This window comes from Coptis chinensis, chromosome 1 (assembly GCF_015680905.1).
Source record: "Coptis chinensis isolate HL-2020 chromosome 1, ASM1568090v1, whole genome shotgun sequence".
Taxonomy (NCBI): domain Eukaryota; kingdom Viridiplantae; phylum Streptophyta; class Magnoliopsida; order Ranunculales; family Ranunculaceae; genus Coptis; species Coptis chinensis.
In genome coordinates, this window is record NC_141456.1 from 64,701,591 (window position 1) to 64,711,737 (window position 10,147).

General features: G+C 33.8%; 1 long non-coding RNA gene across 1 annotated transcript; it reads right to left on the minus strand.

The window, feature by feature from the left end:
• Positions 1-9,643: 9,643 nt before the first annotated feature.
• LOC147524941 (uncharacterized) lies at positions 9,644-10,147 on the minus strand. The gene is made up of 2 exons (XR_015220934.1): positions 10,012-10,147; positions 9,644-9,855 (listed from the first exon to the last, which is right to left on the minus strand). It is a non-coding gene; the product is annotated as an uncharacterized LOC147524941 (long non-coding RNA).

The following is a 10,147-nucleotide window of genomic DNA, read 5'->3' on the forward strand; positions in this document are numbered from 1 at the left end:
GTAACTAACTCTAATCCCAAAATTGAAGCAAGAGTTTGAGCCTCATACACACTAATGGAATATGTTATGAGAGTAGTTTTATGGTTGTTAATTTGTAATCCAGGTGCCTGTCCAAAAATGTGTTGGTAATCTTTGAGTCCTCTTATATACTCATCATCTCCTTTACAAAAGAACAACATATCATCTGCAAAAGCCAGATGTGTCATGTTGGTATTCTTACATTTGGAGTGGAACTTGATCTGCTTTGTTATTATCTTATCTTTCACAATACTTTCCAAAATCTCCATGACTAGACCAAATAGATATGGAGAGATAGGATCTCCCTGTCGCAAACCTCTTTTACCTTGAAAAAACCCTTCAGGAGCACCATTTACTAGGACTGAATGGGAAGGAGAACTTATACACAGTTTTATTGTCTCCCAACTATCCATATCATATGCCTTTCGGATATCAAGCTTTACTAAACATCTAGGAGTGCCATGTTTTCTGTCATACCTTCTTAATAACTCATGCGATAAGATAATGTTGTCTTGAATGTATGAATGCAGGTTAATTTAAATGCACTAGATCATTGATGCATGTCTTGAGTCTATTGGTGATGATCTTAGTAACACATTTGTAAATTGTGTTACACAGATCTTAGTAGGAGTATCAACTTTAAGTATAAGACAAAGAAATGTGGAGTTTACCGCCCTTGGGAGCTAGTAACTAATAAGCTCTATCTAAACTGCATTAGTGACGTCTTTTCCCACAATCTCCCAACTAGCCTTGAAGAAAAAAAGATTGAAACCATCAGGTCCAGGGACTTTATTATCTTGCATGTCAAACACTGCAGCTTTAACCTCTTCTTCAGTGATTTCAGCTTCTAGTTGTCAAGATGGTGTTTATTGTCTTCAGATTCATAAAGAACTCTGCATCACTCACTGACATTGCACTTGTTACCAAAAGTTTTGTATAGTACTCAACAATGGTCTTTGCTACTTCATTCTGTCCTTTAACTGTGAGTCCATGATCATTTGATAAAACTTGTAAACCTTTTCTTGCAGTCTTCTCCTTTATGCAACTGAAAAAAATATGATGTACATTTATCCCCATCTTTCATCAACATGCCTTCACGTTTCTATTTCATATCCTCTTCTTCAGCTCTGGCTAGTGTTTTATATCTACTCAAGCAAACCCTTTCCCTTTGACTAAAATCTGCATTCCCTGGATCACTCTGTAATAAGATCTACATATCTTGTAACTCTTGCTTAGCTGCTTTTACCCTTTCTTGAAGATAAGAAAATTTTGCCCTGGCCCATGGTTTTAACCAATTTTTGAACAACTTTAATTTTTGAATGAACACATACATAGGATTGTTAGAAAGGTCATATTCCACACTTCCTCCAACATATTTTTGAACTCTTGTTGATATACCCAGAAGTTACAGAATCTAAAGGGGTAACTAAAAGCATCGGTGAGTGACCAGAAATCCCATATAGCAGAAATTCAGCAAAAGTATATGGAAAAGAAATATTCCATTCTTTGTTCACTACATATGTCCATTCTTGGCATAATGCTTCTTTCACCTTCAGATTTATTCCACCATGTAAAAAAAACAATGGAATTTAAATCATACAGACCTAACTTTTTGAGGCATAGAATAAAGTCATGTGCTTCCCTTGGGTGCATAGGATCTCCACCTGCTCTCTCATTATCTGATACAGTATTATTGAAGTCCCATGCCACACACTAAGGTCCCTGACACTAAGTTCTTGAACTGCATTACTGACATTATTCATAAAATCCCTCCACATTCTCAATCGCTCACTGAGTCTGTTACTTGCATACACCACTGTTAGAAAATAGAACTCATTAACAAGTATAAATTTGTCCTTGCAATGAATGTACTAGTCAGACCCAGACATGTTCTGAACATACACCAGCAAAGGATCCCAACATACCCATTTTGTCAGCAACACTATGAGCATAGTTATCAATCCACTTCCAATGAGGACAACAAATCCTTCTTATAGTATCAGACTTTTGTTCTTTGACCTTTGTCTCCAACAAGCCAAAAATACTAAGCTTCTTAGTTACTCTAACTTTGTTAATCTTTGCAACTTTACGTACATCATTTGTACCTCTAACATTCCACACATTTATTGGGGCTATCATTTTTAACACTTTTTGTTTTTGGAGCCCTTAGGCCTACCCCTACTCTTGCCAAGACTGTTCTTCTTACTGCTTGAATTCTATTTTTGTTTCTGCTTGTCATTTCTTAATCCTTCCTTTTATGGCATATTTCATGTATCAAAAGGAATTGAAATTTCCTTTTGATGTATAGGTGCATCCATAATGGCTTGATGCTCAACTGATTTGTCACTAAAGTACGTGGTTTCCTCCACTAACAAAACATCATTTGACATATCACCTTCTTTGATCTTTTCAGCTAAGCTATCAAACTCAACATGTTCATCCTCAAATTCTGAAATTGCGATTGGTTCCACTGAACTGAAAATGTGTTATTCAACTTCTACAAAAGGCACCATATGTAGATAAGATATTACTCTTTCGAAAGATTCTTTAACTTGTTCCACTTCTGGCCCTTGGGACTGATTAACATGTTCTCGAACCATTAAGGTAAGATCATTGGGTACATCACTAACAATAGGGCAAGTATTCACTGTACCACTATTCAGTTACTTTATTTTATTTTTTTGCTAACTGGATGTCCGGGATACGCATAATACTACAAGCAATTGAAGACTGAAAAGACTATTGCTCTTGATCCAGATTTCAGCAAGGTGTACAACTACCTTGGTTTGGTATACTGTGCACAAGGGAAGTATTGTGATGCAATTGACAAAGGATTTGCAAAAGGTTTGTCTGAAATGCAGGCTATTAACAAAAATCTCATGGTAACACTAGTAAATACAATATAACCTCGATAAATTAATACACTTAGGACCTAATGCTCACTTGAGCACCATTTTGATACTAAACTTTAGAGCCTATTTGGTACTCAAGGAGAACTACTTGTTTCACTAATATTGAATCTAGCAAAGTTCACAAGTTTTATTAAAAATAGCCTTCTCAAAGTAGTTGTAGCAAGGGAGAAGGGGTTATCTACCACATGGTTGTGTTGTCAAGTTTTGGGAAGAGAATCAAAAGAGAGGAAAAGAGGGGTTGAGAAGGGTTTTGACGTTTTGTTGAAAGAACAACTAAAACACTACTAAACATTAAAAAGTTTCAAGTTTGTTTTGAAGAAAGCTAGAAGGTAAATAGACTTGAAGTTGTAAAGAAAAGATGAATAAAAGGATTGGGAAGGGTTCAAGCATATTGGGTATGGCTGAATCCTTTATTTATGATGATTTTTCTCATTTAAAATTCCTACCTTTCCATTACTTCATAGACAAACATATGAAAATGAGGTAACCTTGTCATTTCCCTAATGGAGATATCTCTATCCTTATGTCATATTCCATTAACGTGAAGGAGACAGCTGGATCTCTCAATCCTTAGTTCTTCCCCCATGTTTAGCTTTTTTGGAGCTAACATGGGGAGAAGAACTTGTTAAGCCCCTAAATGATAAAAAAACCACCACTAATAAAGTATTGTTCCTCACCAAGTTGTCATTGACCCCTCCCCAAAGGGGAGGTTTAGCTAAGATTCATTGAAAACATAAGCATGGATTAAAAAGATGATAAGAAGAAGAAAGCTCCAACTTTTAATAATGGGACATTGAAAATAAAACTAAACTTAGCCTACAAGAGAGGAGAAGAGAGAGCATGAAAAAGTAGCTAGTTTTCCTAATTGGTGATGTGTGTGAATACAAGTGTGTGGAGATTTGTTGAGATTTAATAGAGTTTACATTCTTTCCCCTTCCTTACTTTTCCATACCATTCTATTATCTTCTTTAGCATATTCCCTTTCTATTCTAATGACACTAATACATTTGTCCTCTTTTGCTTTTGCTTTTGATTTTTGAATACATAATTAGATAAGAACTAGGGTAGCTTCCACTTTTGGGTCTTTCAAGTTGAGGCATTGTCCTTTGAGTCTTTGAGTTTTACTCCTTCAATGTTGCTTGAGTCTTTGAGTCTTTGAGTCTTCAAGCGTTGACTTTGACTTTGACCAATGACTTTGACTTTCATGCTTCTTTTCCAATTAGTTCGTGCTTTCATAAGATGTGCTCTTTTAGCTCATATTGGCGTTAGATATCATTTTTTAAGACTTATCATCAAATCCAGGCTTGTATCCTACAAAAGCAATAAAAACATATGTTTTCTACATTATTAAATATATAATTGACTTAATTAAAACATTGTAAGGGGGATAAAAATGCATATTTGAGTTCTTATCAATTACCCCCAAACAACATTTTGATTGTCCTCAAACAAAGATGAGAAATTAAAACGTATAAGAAGTCAAATATGTGATTTTCTAACTGATCTCGTTTCGCTGAGTGCGATAGCATTGACCATATACAACAAGGCCTTAAACCCCTAGGATTGGTATTCCCTAGTGGACGAGCTTAAGCTTTATGAGAGCTTTCCAAAGAAGGTACTAACAAACTTCATCTACTAGTACAAAAGGTCTTGTTTCCTTAATTATTCTCAGAAGTGTATACATCTCATTAATGGGGAATTAAGGACAAACTCATTTGAAACTAAGGATAACATATGTACAATAATTTAATCGTCTAAGACACAAAAATCTCTAATAATTTTCTCTCAAGTTTTGCTCTTTCCAGTGCATAGTGGATGCAAGTTTCCTCATTGTCTCAAATGATGTCCAAAGGACCCGAGATAGATCAATCATATTTGTCGCATACTATCACACCAACATATATATTCCTAATAGAGCTAGAGGACTTTATTAGGTGTTGCGGGGTTTAGGAAGTGGTTTTTAAAAAAATGGAATGGATAACGAAAAAAATGATAAGTTTGAAAGAATAGGGTCTTCAAATACTTGTAACTCGATAAACTTTTTTGTTCTTTGCTTCTGAATTGTGTTCCATACTTAGCCATTTTTTGGCTTTTTGAATCATTTTGTTATGTTTTTGGGAGTTCTAACTTTGAATTTTCTTTTGGTGAAACTTTTCTTTTGATTTGATTGAACTTTCTGATTTTTCTTTTGATTGAACTTTCCACGTTATTTTGAATTGACATTTCTTTTCTTTATTTTTCTTTTGAAACAACTAACTTATTTTTCTTTTGTTTTAGTACAGGTCTTTCTCTTCTTCTTTTCTGCTTTTCATCCTATTTCTCAAACTCGTCAGATAGGTGGTTTATAATAATTACATAGTATAAGAACGGGTGAGGAATAGTGGTGAACAAATGAAAAATGTTTAACTATATATATGAAAGGTCAACAGGGGAAACTAGAGAAATAATATATTTTTAGGTTTTTGAATTTTTATGGTTATATCGATTCAAAGAGGACCTAAATTCTCTACTAGGATATGGTATGGTGATTAAGCAAGTGGACATGTGCTTTTTCTTCTCGAGTACGTCACTTCTTTGTGTCATCACTCAAATATCATTTGTGTTGAGGTTTTTGGTTAGATTCTCATTGGATATAGAGCTTAATTAATCTAATGAATCTAGATTGCAGAAACTTGTTGCAATGTACAATCAATGACGCTCATGCAATGCATTTATGGAAAGATGCAGAAACTATTGTACTTATATTAATCTAAGTTTCTAAGAACGAATTCTAATTCTCTTGCTGAAAGAGATTTCTAGATTATTTTCATCATAAAAAAGGAAACAAGACTTTTAGTACTAAGAATAACTATTTTTTATGATTTTTGATTGTTTAAGAAAGAAAAATATACAACTTATACCCTAATATAAAAGTGTCTAATATTTGCAAAATGTTTCTATTCCCACCCCCAAACAAATGGACGCGTTGTCCTCAAAGTGTAAAGAGATCAAGAAAGATATTACCATAGAGACGTAAGCAAAGATTGGCAGTACCTACATTGTACATTGTTGCTCTCCGTAGAAAATTACCACCGCCAAACAAGTTTGGAGCGTGGGTTGCATGGAAAGGAGCAAGAAGTACATGGTTTATTTGAAATAAAGTGAACGTAAATTTTCTACTAAGAAATTTTTGAGTTGTTAAATATATTTTTGGAAAATAAAAAAAAAAAAATGCAAGTCTTATAGATGTGGAATATAAAGTTTTGGACTTACGTGGACTCAAAGAAAAAAAATGGACTTACGGACATTACCATAATTAAAAGACATACATAATTAAAACATGCATTATTTAAAGCGTGGATCATTTTACGTCAAATTCCCTAGACAAACAAAAAGGTGTTTAAGAAAGACAAAAATAAAAGTGCAATGGTTTCACTTTGGGTTACACCATTGTTTTTAATTCTCATTTTTAGAATACCTCGTTTTTATTTTATTTTATTTTTGAAAGAAAAGTGATTTTCCCGCTTAAAATTGTATCTCTATCCATATACAGAGGTTTTACAAGAAGATAAAATTATAAGTAGTCCGATATCACTTTTGGTTACACCAGTACGTATAATTCTCATTTTTATACCCTCAAGTTTTGTTTTGGAAAACAATGTAGAGATATTATAAAGATAATTCGTTCCAATATAGTGATTTCTATGAACTAAGTTTGAAAAGAAACCCATTCCTGGGCAACTTTTGTGTCGCCTCTAGAATGAACCCAATCCATGCCAGACAGTGGCTTCAGCTACAAAGTTAATCCTCAAACTGCCCCTGGAAGAATAGAGATTGCGTACTCCTAGGGGTTGGTCTGGGTAGAATCCATTGCCCATATTTTAGAAAATCACACAACTATGGTGTATCAAGAATATTTCATTACTAGAACGGAGAAAAGTATTTTGAAAAAGAACAAAAAAAAATAAAGAAGTATAAAGAGTATACTCGCTCAATAAAGTAACACTACTCAAACTATGAGAAAAAGTGCTAGATAGAAATGTGCAACGTATATGTGGACTAAGATTCCGATATTTACAACTACGCACTCCAAGAGGAGGGTCCGGTTATCTGAAAGGTGCACTCCCATGATATAAGAATGGACTAGAATGCACTGAGAAAATACGATGAGTAATTTATAGTCAGATACTAGAGATTATATGTGGGGCCATTAAATTCATTTTCTCTTATGAAACACATTTTTCTAATAAGAGAGAAACCAGAGTGATTGTAAATCCACCATTAAAGCTTCATAAGAATCTTCATTATCAATAAAACCTAATTGATTTCAAGACATTTTATCTTGATCACTGTCACACCCATTTACGTGACCATTAACTTTACTAGCATTAAATCTCTATCTTTGATCGGCTGTACCAACATTTTAGATTGCCTACATATCCATTTTGGGATCAAGCTGTCGTAGTTCACTCTTTTCTCCTTCCCCCTCTCCTCTCCTCTCACTCTCTTATGACCTGCCTCTCCCCTCTTCCTTTTTTCCCTCCTCCTTAGGTCTACTCCCTAGGCTCTCTCCCGCCTCTCCCCTCTTTTTTCTCTCTCTCTTCTTCCTTTTTTCCCTCCTCCTTAGGTTTACTCCCTAGGCTCTCTCTGGTCTTGGGCATATCTCTTGGCCCAATATCTATCTGATCCATCTATAAATATGGCTCCTATAATCACTATACAAATGTCAAAGGATATCAGGTTTGCCGATTTGGCACGCAAAACCCAAAAGAAAAAAGAATGAACAACATTATAGCCCCATACGCGATAATGATGAAAATTTCATTGTAATAATAACTTTGCAGGTGGCAGAGAGAGAAAGAGGTCAACCCTAATAACTGACACCTATTTTTTCAATAAACCTACTTTATATACTGGTTTAAAGCACGTGCAGCGTCCATTATATAGGATTTTGGGTGGGGCCAGAGAGAAGGAAAAAAAACAGTGCACGGGTTTTCTCGCTTATGTGGTTCCCTTTTATTTAGGAGAGAAAAACGCATAAAATAGGTGAGGACAAGTTTTGCTTAGTGGGGTCTATTTTTCAGAATAAGAAAAAGGAAAAATAAATAAATTGTGCAAACATATTTGTGACGGCAGCAGTGGTTGGCTCCTCTACGCCGCTTTATACATAGAATAAATTAGCTTCAAAATACGAAGGATTATATGTCGAAAAGTCTGGTGGACGATCCAAGCAAGACAATTTTGCTGCCAATTTAGCAATAGAACTAGATTTTGGACTCAGGCATACGCCCGGGATCTATTAAATATTTTGTGTACTGAAAAGGCTTTACAAAATGTCTCACCCAAATTTTCGAATCAGAATATATTTTTATTGAAAATAAACTGAAATATGTTAATGAGCAGTGATTATGGTGCATAATTACTTGGAAACTAAGGGATCAAATTGAGATAGCCTCTTCACTTTGTGGTTTAGGATATTAATCCGTAATTTTCAAATATAATTATCTTAAACTCGATCTAGCTTGTATAATTGTTTTATTAGATTTATGGTGATTTAGCGGCAAATTTTCGAATCAGAATATATTTTTATTGAAAATAAACTGAAATACGTTAATGAGCAACGATTATGGTGCATAAGTACTTAAAAACTAAGGGATCAAATTGAGATAACCTCTTCACTTTGTAGTTTAGGATATTAATCCGTAATTTTCAAATGGAATTATCTTAAAGTCGATCTAGCTTGTATAACAGTTTTCTTAGATTTATGATGATTTAGCAGTAAATCATCACCACTCGACTTACGTACTAATGTGTACAAATGACTAAAATATCTATCAAATAACTAAAACAGATTGATTGTTTCCATATCTTCAAAGAATACACTACTCCCACTTGAAAAGATTTATCACATGAACGTGTTCTACGATGAATTGATGAATACAACAAAAAATTCTCTTTCAAGAAAATGCATTCACCTACTTAGAATACTCCCCCAAATATTTTCTCTTTTTCTAGGTAATTGTTTGTATACATGCAAAATATACTTATTCAATTCCAACATGAATAACAGAGAAGATCATATCGTTTTATGTCTTTCGTCAATGTAAAGTGTTAACGTAAGATTTGATGGGTAAAATAAGTAATGACCATTAATTTTCAGATTTGAACAATATAATAATCAAATGGATGGAAGAAGAGTGTGCCTTTCAAATAACATTTCCTTTCCAAACTTGAAGCTTCTAACACATACTTTGAACTTACAATAAAATGCTCAAATATTCTATCTTATTCCACATTTTTTCTCATTTCTTATAGTAGATTTATCTATTCTCAATGTTTCTGCAAGCACATTGCAAAACAAAGTTCAGATGAAGAAATAGTACCACAAAGTTCTTCCAATATTTGCACTAATATTGAAAGGGTTAAGTTTGATGGTATTAATAAAGTGCTACAAAAATAAGTATAACAATAATTCACACAAACACTCTTCACTCTTTTGGACAAAAAAATTATCATCTATCAATTATCAGTAGAACACTCGTAAAAATTTTCAAGCTTCAATATATTTTACTCCAAAATTATTTAAATTCCTACAACCAAAAAATGTTTAGGTGACTCTCTTTGCAACCAAAATTTGTTGCGTATTGAATAAAGATTGTTGAGCAATTGCAAGTTCAACTGTACGTAGTTCCATCGCTTTGAAATGCTTAGCACAATGCAAATTCAATAATAGATTTCTTATGCAATACCAAGAGTAGCTCATATAGGATATCATATTATTATACAACTTGGCAAGATCCTACTCCATGATGATATGGACATTCTATAAGCATCCACACCCATTTATGAAGCTAGAGAGGTGAAACATACTTGGTAGAATCCTACTCCATGATATAGACATTCTATAAGAATCTTGACCCATATCTTTTAGCACTATCACATTTTCCTGCACTCAGAATGAGCACAAATTTTAAAAATTTATTTTTAGTCCTATCCCATCTTCCTGTACTCAGGAAAAAAAAGGACAAACTTAGGAAACCAAAGACAGCCGCCTCGATCAGTTAATTTAATCCTCACTCTTTAATGAAGTGATTTTACTCACCGTATCTTGTATTTGTTATAAGAGTCGGTTCCAATTTCTGTTCCAGGAGCTGAAATGAAATGTAAGAAGGTTGTATATATTCAATTCAAAGAAAGCCAATGTATTGTTTATAAATTAAATTAGTTAAGTACATATA